We start from the raw sequence: 15,782 nt of genomic DNA, 5'->3' as shown, positions 1-15,782 counted from the left end.
AACATCTCTCCTATACACAAGATGGGCAGCAGGGTTGACCCACTTAATTACCATCCCGTATCATTGACAAGCATCATGGTAAAGCTGTTAGAGAGTAAATTCGAGAAGTAATTGTTAAATACCTGTTTGATAACAACTTGATTACAGATGCACAGCATGGGTTCAGGGAAAAGAGGACAACCTTATTAATGCTGTTGACAGTGGGCAGAGTGTTGATGTTAATTACTTAGATTGTGAGAAAGCATTCAATAGAGTACCACATGGAAGATTATCAGTCAAACTACAGGCAACAGGAATTGAAGGTAAATTGCTCCAGTGGATTAAGGGTTTCCTATCAGGGAGAATGCATCAAGTATCAATCTGAGGCACAGTATCAGGATGGTTACCAGTCATGAGTGGTGTCCCCCAAGTTGATACTAACATCTCTCCTATACACAAAAAGGGACCTTGTCTCTTCCTGGTGTATATCAATGACCTAATCAACAATCTGGTATCCATAATAAGCCTATTTGTGGATGATGCGAAAATCTACAAAATCATTTCGTCAGAAGAGGATGCCGAGGCACTGCGGAGGGATATGGAGCGCCTGGATACATGGAGTGACAAATGGCTGTTAACATTTAATACAGACAAATGCAAATCGATGCATATTGGCCATAGGAATCAGCAGGTGGACTACCAACTGAGGGGGTCAGTACTAAAGAAATCAACACAAGAGAAGGACTTAGGAATAGTGATCTCGAGTGACCTCAAGTCATTTGCTCATGTAGCAATTGTAAGGATTCATGTTTGTGTTTCAGTATGTTTCTAGTTTATACATTTACCTCTATCATTGTTTTTGTATAAGTGTATACATCCCTCATTTACTACTTAGAGTTTGATCCTAAGTTATATTTGTTCTGATTCTCTTTCATAATACTTGACTGTTTATATTTTGTTACTGCCCACTGACGCCTGGCATAGATATACCTGTACTTATGATTTTGAGACATGCTGGGCACATGTAAACATGATCAGGATTAAAGCGAAGCAACAATCTGCCATGTTTGGGAATTACCCCGCCATAACAAGTGGCGACGAAATGGGATTACATTATGAGTGCTATGGTAAAGTGGACATTGAGATTACGTGACTGTATGTCTATAATGCATTTATTAGCCTCAGATTAGGCACCGGCTTTTGCATCGGCAGTAGTTCTTAGTGTTTGCACAAAAAGATGTCTAAGGATACACAGATTGACAGATTTGAGCCAGATAGGATTTCACTAGACCTATGGCTGAGTCTTTTGGAAGCTCACTTCCAATATAAAGGAATAACTGGCAACAGTGAAGAAGATTTAGTGAAGAAGAAAAACTCATTATTAGTGTCTGTCAGAAGTGTTGTGTACGCAGAGTTGGGAAGGATCTGTGCTCCTGATCTCCCTCATACAAAATAATTTAGTGAGTTAGTGAAAGCGTTAAAGCAGTACTATATAGTTGCTCCATCCCACCATAGAAGTCTTGTGGCATTTCAACAAAGGAAAAAACGGCCAGGTGAAAGTTTGAATAATCTATATGCAGAATTAAAGGCTCTGGCCAAAGACTGTAATTTCGCTGATCAGTTTAACAACCGTGTACGAGATCAATTATTTATAGCGGTGGACAATGAAATTTATTTTCCCAGTCTAGTGGCAGAAAATTTCAAATTACAAACTTTGATGTCCCAGGAAACTTTTGATAGAATATCAAATATGGAACAGGCATTTGTGGGTGAAAATAACAGTATAAGAGCGGTATCAGAGAGTCAAAATTTACATAAGAAAAAAGGAAGTAGACATGACCCTAAGACCTCTAGTTATTATCAATCAGGTAATAGTAAGCCTAAGTTCACATGCAAACACTATGGTTTTCCCCATGCAAGTGAAAAATGCAGGTTTCAAGGTAGAAATTGCAACATGTGTGGTAAAAAAGGACATTTGAAAGCAGTCTGTAGATTTAAAGATTCAAAGTTTGAAAAGAAAAGTAAGGGAAAAGGAAATGCAGCTGCAAACAGACTGGAAGATTCTTCAGATTCAGACAGTGCAGATAACAATTTGTTTGGTGTTAAATCAGATGTCTTTTCTGTTAAATCTGAGTTAGTCAACTTCAAGATTAATGACAATTTAATACCATTTGAGATTGATACAGGTGCTTGTGTTTCCACATTATCAGAAAATTGGGTACATTCATTAAAACTATCCATGTCACCTGGTAATAAAGTGTTGCGTGCTTATGGTCACACAGCCATTGATGTTTTAGGAAAAGTTGGAGTTGGATGTGTTTTAAAACAAGTTGTGAATAAGGAAGAACAGACTGTGTATTTTGCTAGTAAGAAGTTATCTTCCGCTGAAAAGAATTACTCTCAGCTGGATCAAGAGGCTCTTGCGGTGGTTTATGGAGTAGTTAAGTTGAAATATTTCTTACTAGGAAGAGAATTTGTTATAAAAACGGATCACAAACCATTGTTAGGTTTATTTGGTAAACAGAAACAAATTCCAATTCATGCCAATACCAGATTGCAGCATTGGGCTCTGTTGTTATCACAGTTCAACTTTGATCTGGTGTTCAGAGAAGGCAGAGAGAATCATGTTGCGGATGCTATAAGTAGAACCCATAGTAGATTCGGACAATGAATCTAGTGTACCTGTTGAATATGTCAATTTAATCAAGGTAATGGCATATAATGATATTGTTTTGGACAAAGTCAAACTGTATACCAGAAAGGACCCAGTTCTTAAACATGTTGTAAATAACCTTAAATTTGGTTGGCAAAATAAACCTAATGTTTCAGAGTACTCCAAGATCAAAAATGATCTTAGCCTTCATGATGAAATTCTGTTGTTCAGAAATAGAGTGGTAATTCCGTCGGAATTAAGGAAAGTAGTGTTGGATCATTTGCACTTAGGTCATAATGGAATAAATGCAATGAATGCTGAAGCAAGAAAATGGGTATGGTGGCCTAAGCTGGATCAAGATCTGTTGGAAGTTACCAAAAGTTGTTTTATTTGTTCTATTTCTAATCACCAGCAGCCTCAATCTCAGTCTCTTGCTTGGCCCGATTCGGGTATACCATGGTCAAGATTACACATTGACTATGCAGGACCTATAGATGGACAATATTTTTTAGTAATTGTTGATTCTTTTTCCAAATTCATGAATGTGCATGTTATTGAAACCATTTCTTCAAAAGCTACTATTAAGTTGTTGTGAAGAACATTTGCAAATTTTGGCTTACCTGACCAAAGTGTCAGATAATGCTGCAAGTTTTTGTTCAGCAGAAATGGAGGAATTTTTGTCTAAGAATGGTGTTAAACATGTGACGCCAGCACCATACAATCCTTTCTCAAATGGGGTTAGCAGAACGTGCAGTGAGAACCATTAAAAGTGGATTGCGTAAATTTGAAAGTGGGGATATTCATCTTAGAATATGTAGATTTTTATATAATCAGAGAAGAACTGTTAGTGCTTCCACAGGCAAAACACCCTCAGAGAACTTTTAAGGGACCTTTGCACTCCCTTCAAAAGGAAAAGAAAAGGAGAAGTAAGATTGAGGAAGAGGTTGTAGGTGTATCCAAATATAAGTTAGAGGATGCTGTGTTTGTAAGACATTAAGGAAAGGGAGAGAAATGGTTGCCAGGAAAAGTAATTGAAGAGTTAGGTGTATGTAATTATAAGATTCAATTAACAGATCATGGAAATGTATTTTGGAGAAGGCATGTTGATCAGATTATGCAAAAATATGTAACCACTGTGGCTCAGAATGTTAAGAAGCCTATAACTCCTGTAGTAATGGATAATAGTTCTGTTGATGAGTCTTGCCATTCTGATGCTCATAACAAACCTTCATGTGATATTCCTAACATTGATGTTAATTTTCCTGATGACCCGGCTAAAGACGATGTTCACATTAACAATTCTCCAGTTAAATCTCCTATCAGGGAACCTGAGAATAGAACCAAATCTGGTAGACTTATAAAGCCTCCAGATAGCCTTGATTTGTAGTGCTGTATTGAAAAAAAAAAAAAATAATAATAATAATAATAATAATAATAATAGAAAATAAAATATCAAGGAAAAAGGGATGTAAGGATTCATGTTTGTGTTTCAGTATGTTTCTAGTTTATACATTTACCTCTATCATTGTTTTTGCATAAGTGTATAAATCCCTCATTTACTACTTAAGAGTTTGATCCTAAGTTGTATTTGTTCTGATTCTCTTTCATAATACCCGACTGTTTTTTTAAATTTTGTTACTGCCCACTGACGCCTGGCATAGATATACCTGTACTTATGATTTTGAGACATGCCGGGCACATGTAAACATGATCAGGATTAAAGTGAAGATACAATCTGCCATGTTTGGGAATTACCCCGCCATAACAGCAATGGTTGCTGCCAGGGTAAACAGTCGCCTTGGCATAATAAAGAGGAACTTCACCATCCTCAATAGAGAAATCCTGGTGCCACTCTATCTTTCTCTGATCAGGCCAAACCTCGATTATGGGGTCCAAGCATGGTCTCCACACTTGGTGAAGGACATTCAGACCCTACAGCAGTGTTTCTCAACCAGGGTTCTACAGATCCCTAAAGTTCCACAAAAGGTTATTGTAATAATGTAATATAGACATCATCCTATCTAACCTACTATTACGATGAAAATAAAACGAAAGATATTCTATATGTGTTGTTGTTGTTTTTGTGCAGGGGTTCCTTGAGACATGCAATTTATTTTAAAGGTTACACAAGGGTAAAAGGTTCAGAAACACTACCCTAGAGGGGCGCAACCAAATTGGTACCAGAGCTATCTAACATGAAATATGAAGATAGGTGTAAGCTATTAGGAATCCAGACCCTCCAGGATAAGAGAATGAGGGGGGATTTAGCCCCTTCACTCTGGGCCAAAATCTCGCAGGCAGCATTAGCTGCCAGTCAGCGCTGTATTGCTCGTTCTCTCTCTCACCCGTGAATTTTGATAACCATACAAAATATGATGAAGCCAGTTTACAGAGTATGGGGGTCACGCAGGTACAACTACAATAAATATAATCAAGACACCGACATCAGCATCCTTGCATACCCACTTGCTCCTCATGACGCCTATGTAGGCGTCATCATATCGAAGGGGTTAATACAAGTACACAAGGTGCTCCACGGCATAGACAAAGTCCCCTTCAACAAGTTCTTTAAAACCCTTAATACAAGCAAGGGTCTCTTACTAAAGTTGTCCAAACGCACACACTGGAGAACAAATAGGAAAGATAACTGGTTTGCCATGAGAGTTGTAAACTCTTGGAATGCACTCCCAGAGAATGTAGTGACTGCAACCTTATTAGCTTCTTTTAAAACTCGATACAACAGACACGTAAAATTGATTCAATAACTGGCTAACAGGTCCTAAAGGTAGGGATCACAACGAGAAGTTTACTTCTTATTTCCTCACTGTTTCTCAATTAGGTAAGCTTGATTAGGTAACCACTAACCTGGTGATTTCATGTTGTTTCTGGCTTTCAGAACATCGTTAATGATCTTTCATGAGACCAAGATAGATGAACACAGCAGCTCTGTAAAAAAAAAAATAAATAAATAAAATATAATTAAAACAGAATATAAAATAAGGGAAAGATACCATCACTAGACAACCAACCCGTACTATGTGTGCCTCCCTAAAAAAAATAAATAAATAAATAAATAAATACTTTTGGGTTTTAGCCTGTCCCCCACCCCTCAAAACAGAAGAAAAATTTTAATTTCAGGTTTTAGCCTCTGTCTCCCCCTCAAAAACACATGAAAAAATTAATTTCAGATGTTAGCCTCTGCCTTCCCCTTAAATTTTTTTATTTCGAGTTTAGTCTCTGCCCATCCCCCTCAAAAAAAAAAAGTGAATTTCTGATTTTAGCCTCTGACCCCCCTAAAAAAAAAGAAGTGAATTTTGGATTTTAGCCTCTGCACCCCCCTCAAAAAAGAAAAAGTGAATTTTGGGTTTTAGCTTCTCAAAAAAAGAAGAAAAAAAGTGAATTTTGGATTTTAGCCTCATTCCCCATCACCATATCGACAGATAACCTCAACTGTTCAATTACCACTCGATCATCTTTTTTAATTTTCTACCCAACACAGCTGCATGCCAGAAACTGCTGCCCACTAATTCCTGTCCAGTATTTCCCATCAGATTAAGCCAAAATGCTTTCAGACCCTTTTAAGCCCCTGCTCCCCTCCCCACCTCCACTTAGTCCATGATGGTGCACCTTATTGGTTTCGTCCTACCTGCCGTGAGGCGATTTTATTCACTTAAAGGGAGCATGACCCTACTATAGGGATCAGGGCTGCCTCAGCCACCCCCTTTCCCCACAATGGTGTATCTCTCCCGCAAGTGTATCACTGAACTATTTCAGCTGGGGGGGGAGTGGCCTCGTGCTGGCTGCTTGTCCTCTTAGTCTCCCACTTCTTGTGCTTTTCTCTTATTTCTGTTAAATTTCTAGAATAATCACCACTGAAAGATGCACCCAACCAGTCATTTTATAAACATGTAATAGTAGTACTGCCCATGTAGCCTGACTGGAGTATCTGTCTTGGACACTTGGGCCTGTCCCTCTCTGATCCAGATTGGCTGGACTTGGGGTGACATGGCCCTACCAGGTGAGCTGATGAAGTGGGAAGTGAGAAACCCCTGGTAAGGCAACTCCTGTCAGTTGTGGTGATCCACTGGGATTTTTAGGCCAGTGTTTGGGTCGACTCCCCACCTGGTCAGGGTAGTCAGGAAGCAACACAAGAAGCACACAGAGGGTCCCAGGTATCGAACTCACGACCACCTGTTCATAAGTTCATGAATTCCGATATTGTGAAAGGTGATTCTGACTTTATTCAGGACAACAGTGGACATAATATTGTGGAGAATCAAGTGATTCAAACTCTGAGTAACAAAGGAATACAGACTAGAGACACTGAGATTTCAGATTCCCATACACTAGGAAAATGATGACAGGACAGTACCCAGAATGTGATTGTCAGATTTACATCAAGGAAGACGAAAATACATGCACTGAAGAACACCAAAAATCTGAAGGGGATGGGCATTTACATGAACGAGCATTTCACCAAACGGAAAGGAGAGATAGCCAGAGCCGCACGCGACCTGAGGAAGGAAGGGAAGCTACTATCGATGTGGACCAGGGACTGCAAGGTATTTGTGAAGAGCAATGACCATAAGGTATTTCAGGTAAGTAACCTTGATCAGTTATCCAACTTTTAAATTATAACCTTAGCTTTTTTTAACATGATTATCTTCTTGATCTGCTAATTCTTAAAAGTCGCTTTTTGCCATAACCATAATCACTTCTACCAACAAAAAACTAAACAAAACAAATACCTGTTTTTCCTGCCTAACCTTTGTCCCAAAGAATCACTTCAAATATTCAATCTGTCATCATTTACTTCAATTTATGTGCACAAATGTTCCAGCAAATCCTGTCAAAAATAACCATAATATATTCAAAAACTGGTTCTGCTCACTGTTCAAAAATATTTCCCTTTCATGCCTTGTCCAACACAAAAATTGAAATATTGTATTCCTCAATCAGTCAATATACTATGCAACAAAAAACCCAGATGTATACACCACTATTAATAAGTACAAAGATATAAAAATACCAGACATAGAATTTACCATATTTAATCACAGTAACACTGCAATTGATCCTGAATTAAATTTTTACTCAAAGCTAACAAAAGACTAATCACTACTACTGTGATACACAATTTGACACCGAGTTCCATGAGATTAACCCTTGATTGGTAGACATAGGGAAAGATGGCAATTTCAGAAGACTGTGTCCAAATGGATACACAGTAGAAAAAAAATCAAATAAAATATATACATGTGTTTTTTGCCAATATAAAGGTACTGTAATACAAATATAGCACTCGTAGAGTCCTGCTAATACAAAATTAACATAATTCCAATATAAAAAATGACAACTATGAACAATTGAAAAAAAATACTTTGACAGAAAATCAAAGTCTTAAGATTGTGTGTTCCTGAGCCTAATATAAGAGTAACTTGGTAAAAATAACATTATAAATATGACCTACATATGTTAATTCATTTCACACCAAGCCTAACCTCAATTGTACAGACCACGTATTGCCTTGAATAAACGGAAATTGGTGATTTTGGAAATGTATTTTTATATACAGTATATGTAAAAATGGTGCATGTAATTATTTGTCTTTTATGAAATTGTGTTTCTATGTAAAAAAGATATTCTGTGTATGAAATGATGTAGAGAACACGGGAGGTACTCCGTGGCACTCCTGTGCTCTTTAGTTTCGATGAGCTGACTACACTGTTCTATACATATAATTATTTTTTCACATAGAAACACAATTTCATAAAAGAAAAATAATTACAGGTATAATCTTTACATATTATACATAAAAATGCATTTCCAAAATCACTTTGGCACATGAAAACAGGAAGAGTGCCACTTGCCCCTTTTATCCCCTCCAGCCTCCCACCCTCTTATTCGCGGTGTTCGTGGCACATGACAAGAGAGTCTCGTCACAATATGGCAACTCACAGGGATTTATTCGTGATATTACCACGTGGCACTCCGATAAATATAGTGCCAACTTAGCACTCACCCATTGTACCTTCCCAATAGTGATTTTGGCTTTATCTATCATTGTGTTCATATGTGAGATGGTTATTATATGTGTGAAAAATAAAACCATTGAGGAGGCACTGTTGGTGGAGTGCGAGAGGGAGAGGGGGAGGCAGGGTGTGTACTAAACACCCTGCCTCCCCCTCTCCCTCTCGAACTCCACCAACAGTGCCTCCGCAATGTTTTATTTTTCACACATATAACCATCTTACATATAATCACAATGATAAATAAAGCCAATTGTTATGGAGTTTGAATGCGTCAACTCATATTTTCAAGCCACGTCTGCCTCCTACGAGAAACATATACAAGGGTCTCAGCAGTCTTCACCCATCAAAAATTTAAGAGTCAAACAGCAAGGGTGCCATATAAGGATCTACCATTCCCTACCTTACAAGCACATAAATATAATGCCATTGAACAGCAGTATAGGAATGTATTACATGTAAACTGGGTAGAAGAGGCAGTATGTGTTGGCACGATGTGTATGTATTTATATTGTAATGTTGTATATTTTATTTATATTAGTGTGATATTGTATGTATTAATTTCAGTAGTGTTTTGTATATATATTTCTAAATGACGTATTTATTATTTTTATCAAATGCCGCAAGGCTTGGCGGGAGTAATCTGGCAACCCTGCATGAGTGCATGGGCAGTGTCGAAAGCCAGTTGACACCTGACGTTCACGTCTCCCGCACACTTGTCAATTGTGTTCGTGTCATTCTGTCATTTGGCTATATTATACAGTATAAGTATACAGTGCCTCTTGAGTTTCATTAGCCACCCAGAACATTTGGTGGCAGCGGTTCAAACGATTAGTGACTAATCTATTACAAACACTCGAACTATACTTTCCTATGAAAAGACTACGAAGTGACTTTGATTTGCGTACCGGCTTATACGTTAACATTTGTGTTCTTGTGCTGTGTTTTCTCCCCATTTCTTTGTTCCAGCCAGGTATTTTCAGTGAATATGAACTATTAAAAGACATTATAGTACTCTGTAGTGGTGGGCAGCTACCGGTAAAGTTACCGGTTTTATCGGTAACAACCTTAACGGTAGCTTACCGGCAAAAATTCTGCTACCGTTAAGGTTCCGTTAACCGATAAGCTATACCATAACACTCGGAGAGCGGTAAGCACATCTCGGCTTGGTGGTACTGAGTGACGGTACTGACGGTAGTGGTGGGCAGCTACCGATAGGTACGGATTTTATCGGTAACAACCTTGACGGTAGCTTACCAGCAAAAATTCTGCTACCGTTAAGGCTCCGTTAACCGATAAACTATACCATAACACTCAGAGAGCGGTAAGCACGTCTCGGCTTGATGGTACTGAGTGACAATACTGACGGCCCACTGTACCGCTAATTTTACTGGTTAAACTTTTACCATTAAGCAAGTATGTACCGCTAAGGTCTCGGTAATTATCTTACCATTAAAACATTTTTTTTTCTTTTTGCATTTTTGTCAATTTCTCAATAGAATTAATGTTATTTCTGTGATCAGCATACGAAATTATATTAATTGTGAAAGTTTCATCGAAAAATTCCGCGTGACGCCAAATGAAGACTCATATATGTATATATATATGTATATATATATGCTAGTGATGAAAATGCCAATATGCTTCTGTTTCTAAATAAGAATATGAACTAATTTGTATGAAAAGATAATTGAGGAAATAAATAAGAAATATGCTAACAATGAAATCTAATATATCCTTGAATATTCACCTTGATCACGTGCTGGGCTAATTTGTATGAAATAAGTATTAAAACAAGGGAACATTAAAAGCAGTTTTTAGAAAAACATCTATTACAAATTAGTCAGTTTAGGTTAGTTTTTAAGAAAACATTTATTACAATTAAGTCAAAGCTTTATATGTGTATGTGTGTGTATTAACAAAACTCCCACTCCCACATGCACCCTCCAAACATAGACCCATGCATGCAGAGGCGGACAAAACTTTATACACCACACCCACCCTCAGACACCCTCCTTTCACTCATTTGCGCGGTAGATAGCATACTAAAGTAGCACCAGTTAAAGTATGAATTTTTCCCTTTACAATGACATAACAATCATAATAATATGTAAAATAGAACCAGACGTATAGCTTATTAAAGAACAAAAACATTGATTTTTCAGGAGAGACAGTTAAACTGGGAGGCTGGATACTGTAGATAGGCGGCATGCTTCTACCTCTAACTTTGATAACGCACTGATAACTATAAAATTCAAAATCATGTGTTTACTGTTGAGAATCATAGCTTGCTTCCGATTGGTGGGAGGAGTTGCCAGATATCTCCATAAACACAATATCGTAAACAAAATAGAACTGGCTATCGAGATTTTTACTTTATTTCAATATACAGAATATGCAATGGGGCTGTGACTACACACCATAGTAGGATGAAATTTGTTTAAAGATTTAAGTCATAAAGACGACTACTACCTCACGAGTGTTTTACCGGTAAAATACCGGTAATTCCGGTAACGACATTGTTGTTTACCGGTAATTCCGGTACTGAGATTAGCGGTATTTGCCCAGCACTAGTACTCTGGACACTGTGTCTTCAGTTGTATTTCGGCGCAGGCCGGTTGCCGTCAGGTGATTTTTTTCCTGCTATTCCTGGACGCCATCGTCGCCTGTCCTGATCATTGCTCCGTGGGTACCCTCAGCAGAAATTGCGCCTGGATGGTGAATTAGACATTTTATTTCCTCCAGGAGAAGCCAAAGTTAAATCTGTGAAGACCGGTTAAGTGACGCTTCCCTGCTCGAAACCGTGACGTCATAATTTGAATGTTGGAACTGTCGCTGGGCGACGCATGCTTAATTACGTATACGTATTCCAATGCTTATGTTATATGCATTATATTTTTCATGCTTGTATGATTTATGTAAGTTTTTGGTGACGTCATTTGTGTACTTTGAATTGTTACCCCGGAATGTTAGATTCTCGTCGCCTATACCGTATGTCTATACTTACGTATTGTGCTCTATTGTAGTATTAAATTTTTGCTATTTACGGTCCTCCTATAAATTTTTTCTCATTATTGATGTATGAATGGCATTAATGTCAATGCTTGTTTCTGTAACTTATGTCATTGTCCGTGTGATTCACTATATAATATAGTGAATCGAAGGCCTCGATTTAGACATGGTGGGAGATGATAACTTTGTCCCACTTCTTAGAAGCATAAGAAAACACTAACACCAATATGAAATGTAAAAAAAAATAATATACTATATTATTTTTTTTTACATTTCATATTGGTGTTAGTGTTTTCTTATGCTTCTAAGAAGTGGGACAAAGTTATCATCTCCCACCATGTCTAAATCGAGGCCTTCGTTTCTCAGCCCGACATACTCATCTGAGCCAATGGGAAATAGGGTAACATTACTGCATCAGAATCCAACTGTGGTCCCTTTTTCTGGGATAGACCCTAATTATAGGGCTGCTGTATTTATCCGTCAATGTGAGGACGCAATCGTACAGTCGAATGTTTCGACGGGGCCAGAGAAGATCTCCTTTGTGAGGTCCCAGATTGTGCCACATTCTTTTGCTGCAGAGCTCCTCTCGGCTTCATGTTTAGACCCTAAACTTATAAACTATGATTATGACACCTTTTAGGGCTAATTTTCTTAAAATTTTCGCAGATAATCTTGGTGGTGATGCATTCCATTGGTGCTACAAATTGGCTGATACTCTCGTATCCAGACTGGGTACTATGGATTATCGTCGGGCGCAAGCCCAGGCCAGTATCCTTGCAGTTGAGGCATTTGAATCATTGTCCCAGTCGGACTGGGTAGAGAAAGGTAACATTTCCATAGATAGATTTCGCATTATCGTAGAGTTTCTTCTATATATTCTTTTTTTGGTTCCTTCTGAGAGACGAGCAGCGTCTTCTCTCAAGTATAAGCCTGATGACACTCTACTGTCCTTTGCATCACAACTTTCGCGTAAACTGGGAGAAGTTCCATCTAGCTCTTTATGTATTAGCAATGCTCATCAACAGGGTCATGTCCCTTATTCTCCTCAACTCCCTCAATCTACAGTTACACCCCCTCCCCTGTTGTGTACTTTTTGTAACAGGTCTGGTCATTCCAGCGATTTTTGTTTCCGCCGTAGGCGCCAGGTACACAAGTCAAAACTGTCCCCTGTTGGTAGGAGTGTACCTACTGTTTCTTCTGATCAATCGCAAGACCTTTCCAGAGTAGAGCCTCCAGGTAGACTCAGTTATTGCCATATTCATGGTCAGTGTAAACATTCGACTGATCAATGTTTCAAGGTTTTGAAACTTAGGGAGGAGACGTCTCACCAGCCTCGTCAATCCCATTTTCCCCAGCGCATGTTTCCCAACCCCAAGAGTTGACCAGCAATGTTCGGTCTCAAATAATTCCTTTTGTGGTTGTTGAATCTTTTCAATTACTTACCTTTCAATTTTTCACGAGGGAAACGCCTATTTCAGTCACTGTAGATACTGGTGCAGAATGTAGTCTGTTAAGTAGAAAGGCTTACTTTGCCTTGCGAGAATTGTATAATCTCCCTTTATCTCCCTTTTGTAATAATTTGCATTCTGTGCAAGGCTCTCCCTTGCTTGTTCTTGGATCAGTTTGTCTTCCTTTACATATTTCCTCGCATGCTACAGTATTCAATGTCACTTTTGCTGTTGTCTCTGGCATTGCCCTTAAGTGTGATTGCCTCCTGGGTATTGATGCTCTTACAGCTCATAGCATAGATATTTCTCCTAGTCGCCGTGTAGTGACTTTCTGCAAAGTTGATATCTCTGCTTCAGATAGGCCAGTTTCCGTTTGTGATTCTTTTGTGCCTGTCCCAATTTCTCAGACCTCTTCCCCTGTTGCTCATTGTGCTGCTGTTGTTGTAGGAGAGCATCTTATTGAACCTTCAAGTTCTGTTCGAGTTCCAGTGCGCGTCTCGGGTGCCCCAATTGGGTCTGACGTTCTCTCTTTGCCTGATTCTATTCGTATTCGTCGGCTTGCCCTAGAAGGAACTCTCTCCACTATTCGTGAGGATCACGTTACCACAGCGATGGTAACCAATGTTACGGGTGCTCCTATTTCTCTCTCTCCTGGCAGTCACTTAGGCTCCTTTGAGGTGGTACGCGTTGCTGCTTTCCAAGATTCGCCTATAATAGCAGCTTCTGTTCTACAATCTCCTCCAACACGTGACCCTGCTCGCGTAGCTTCTGAACTTGCCACATTTGTAGGCGAAACTGATTTTCCTAAAGAGACACCTCGTCTCCTTGACCTGCTAGTTACCCACCGTCAGACTTTGGCTTTACCAGGTGATCCGTTAGGGGTTACGGATCGTATGGTTCATAGAATTGACCTTCAGCCAGGCACTCGTCCTGTTTACGTCCCCTCTTACAGGTTGCCTCACTCTCGTCGGCTTATAGCCCAGTCCTTGGTTGACGATTTGTTGAGTGAAGGTGTTGTACAGGAGTCCCACTCCGAGTGGAATTCGCCTCTTCTCCTGGTGCCTAAGAAGGATGGATCTTTTCGTCCTGTGGTTGATTATAGGAAAGTCAATGAGGTCACTCTTCCTGATCATTATCCTCTGCCTATCTTAAGCGAGCTTCTTCAGTCCATTGGCAATGGTAATACAGTGTTCACCACTTTAGATTTAAAAGCAGGTTTTTGGCAGATACCCCTGGAGGAGAAGTCTCGTAGGATCACGGCCTTCTCGACTCCCAATGGGCACTATGAATGGCTTCGTTGCCCCATGGGTTTGCGGAATGCTCCTTTGACTTGCCAGCGTTTAGTTAACTCTATATTTCATGGCTTAATTGGGAATGGACTTTTTGTTTACCTGGATGATTTGATTCTTGTTTCCAAAGATGTGGAGAGCCACTTTTCTAAGTTATCCATGGTTTTGCAACGGTTTGCTGAAGCTGGGTTAAAACTCAACTTACCCAAGTGTTCCTTTTTCAAGGCTAGTATCCAGTTTCTAGGTCATGTTGTAGACAAACATGGTATCCATACCACTGGTGAAAAGATCAAGGCAGTCAGAGACTTCCCTGTACCGAAGTCGGTTGAAAATGTACGGTCCTTCCTTGGACTTGCAGGATATTATCGTGCATTCATTAAAGACTTTGCTTCAATTGCTTCCCCTCTCACTCGCCTTCTCAAGAAGGACTCTTCCTTCCAGTGGCGTGATGTCCATCAGACAAGTTTTGACTCTTTGAAGCTTGCTCTTACTGAAGCACCTGTATTGGCTTTCCCTGATTATAGTATCCCCTTTACTATTTGTACAGATGCTTCTGGTACAGGTATTGGAGCTGTACTTATGCAACAAGTAGAAGGAAGTAGACCTCATGTTATTGCATATGCTAGTCGCATTCTAAACAAACCTGAGTCCCGTTACTCTGTTACTCATTTAGAGGCCCTGGCTGTGGTGTGGGCTTTAAAGCACTTCCGTGATATCATTTTTGGATATCCTATTACAGTCTACACTGACCACACTGCTGTCACTCAGCTTTTTCAAGGAAAGAATCTGTCAGGTCGCCTAGCCAGATGGTTCCTCACGATTGAGGAATTCAATCCAACCCTAAAGCATTTGCCCGGGCGAGCTAATCATGTTGCTGATGCACTTTCACGGAATATCCCTGTTGCTGCTATTACCGTGATTAATAACTTTTCCCTGCAGGATCTGGTAAAAGCTCAGCGTGAAGACCCTGTCTGGTCTGCTGTCATCTATGCTTTGGAGTCTGGTGATGATTCCACCTTACCAGCTTTACCAGTACCTCTGTACCAATTTTCCCTGCAGGACGAAGTTCTCATTCGCAATGTGGAAGTGTTTGAGCAGGATGTGGCGCAGCTAGTGATCCCTGAGTCTCTAGTTCCCATTGTTTTATCCCTTGCTCATGATGCCCCTCAGGCTGGTCACCCAGGTCGTGACAAAACTCTGGCTATGGCACGGAAGAAGTATTATTGGCCTAAAATGCGACTAGACATTGCCTCTCATGTGGCCCGGTGTAGTTCTTGTGCCCAGAACAAAGGTTCTACGAGCACTGCTCCCATTTTAGAGTACCCTATTCCTTCTCGCCCTTTTCAGACTGTAGCTATAGACCTTTTGCAAC

The 15,782-nt window shown here is 39.6% G+C and overlaps 1 protein-coding gene and 1 long non-coding RNA gene across 4 annotated transcripts in view; one reads left to right on the top strand and one right to left on the bottom strand.

Annotated features, from left to right (window-relative positions):
* LOC143027748 (uncharacterized) overlaps window positions 1–8,518 on the bottom strand; it is a 157,739-nt gene extending 149,221 nt beyond the window's left edge. For 2 of the 3 annotated variants that reach the window (XR_012966637.1, XR_012966638.1), the window contains exons 1-2: window positions 7,678–7,803; window positions 5,498–5,578 (exon numbers count right to left, since the gene is read on the bottom strand). This is a non-coding gene — a long non-coding RNA (uncharacterized LOC143027748). Of the gene's footprint in view, window positions 1–5,497; window positions 5,579–7,677; window positions 7,804–8,102 lie in introns of those variants that run through there. The other variant, XR_012966639.1, reaches the window with a different exon arrangement.
* LOC143027746 (uncharacterized) overlaps window positions 1–15,782 on the top strand; it is a 538,392-nt gene that overhangs the window by 28,272 nt on the left and 494,338 nt on the right. The window lies entirely within an intron of this gene.

This window comes from Oratosquilla oratoria, chromosome 8 (assembly GCF_046742065.1).
Source record: "Oratosquilla oratoria isolate Oo_2021 chromosome 8, ASM4674206v1, whole genome shotgun sequence".
In the NCBI taxonomy this organism is placed as follows: domain Eukaryota; kingdom Metazoa; phylum Arthropoda; class Malacostraca; order Stomatopoda; family Squillidae; genus Oratosquilla; species Oratosquilla oratoria.
This window is presented reverse-complemented; position numbering and strand designations above follow the sequence as displayed.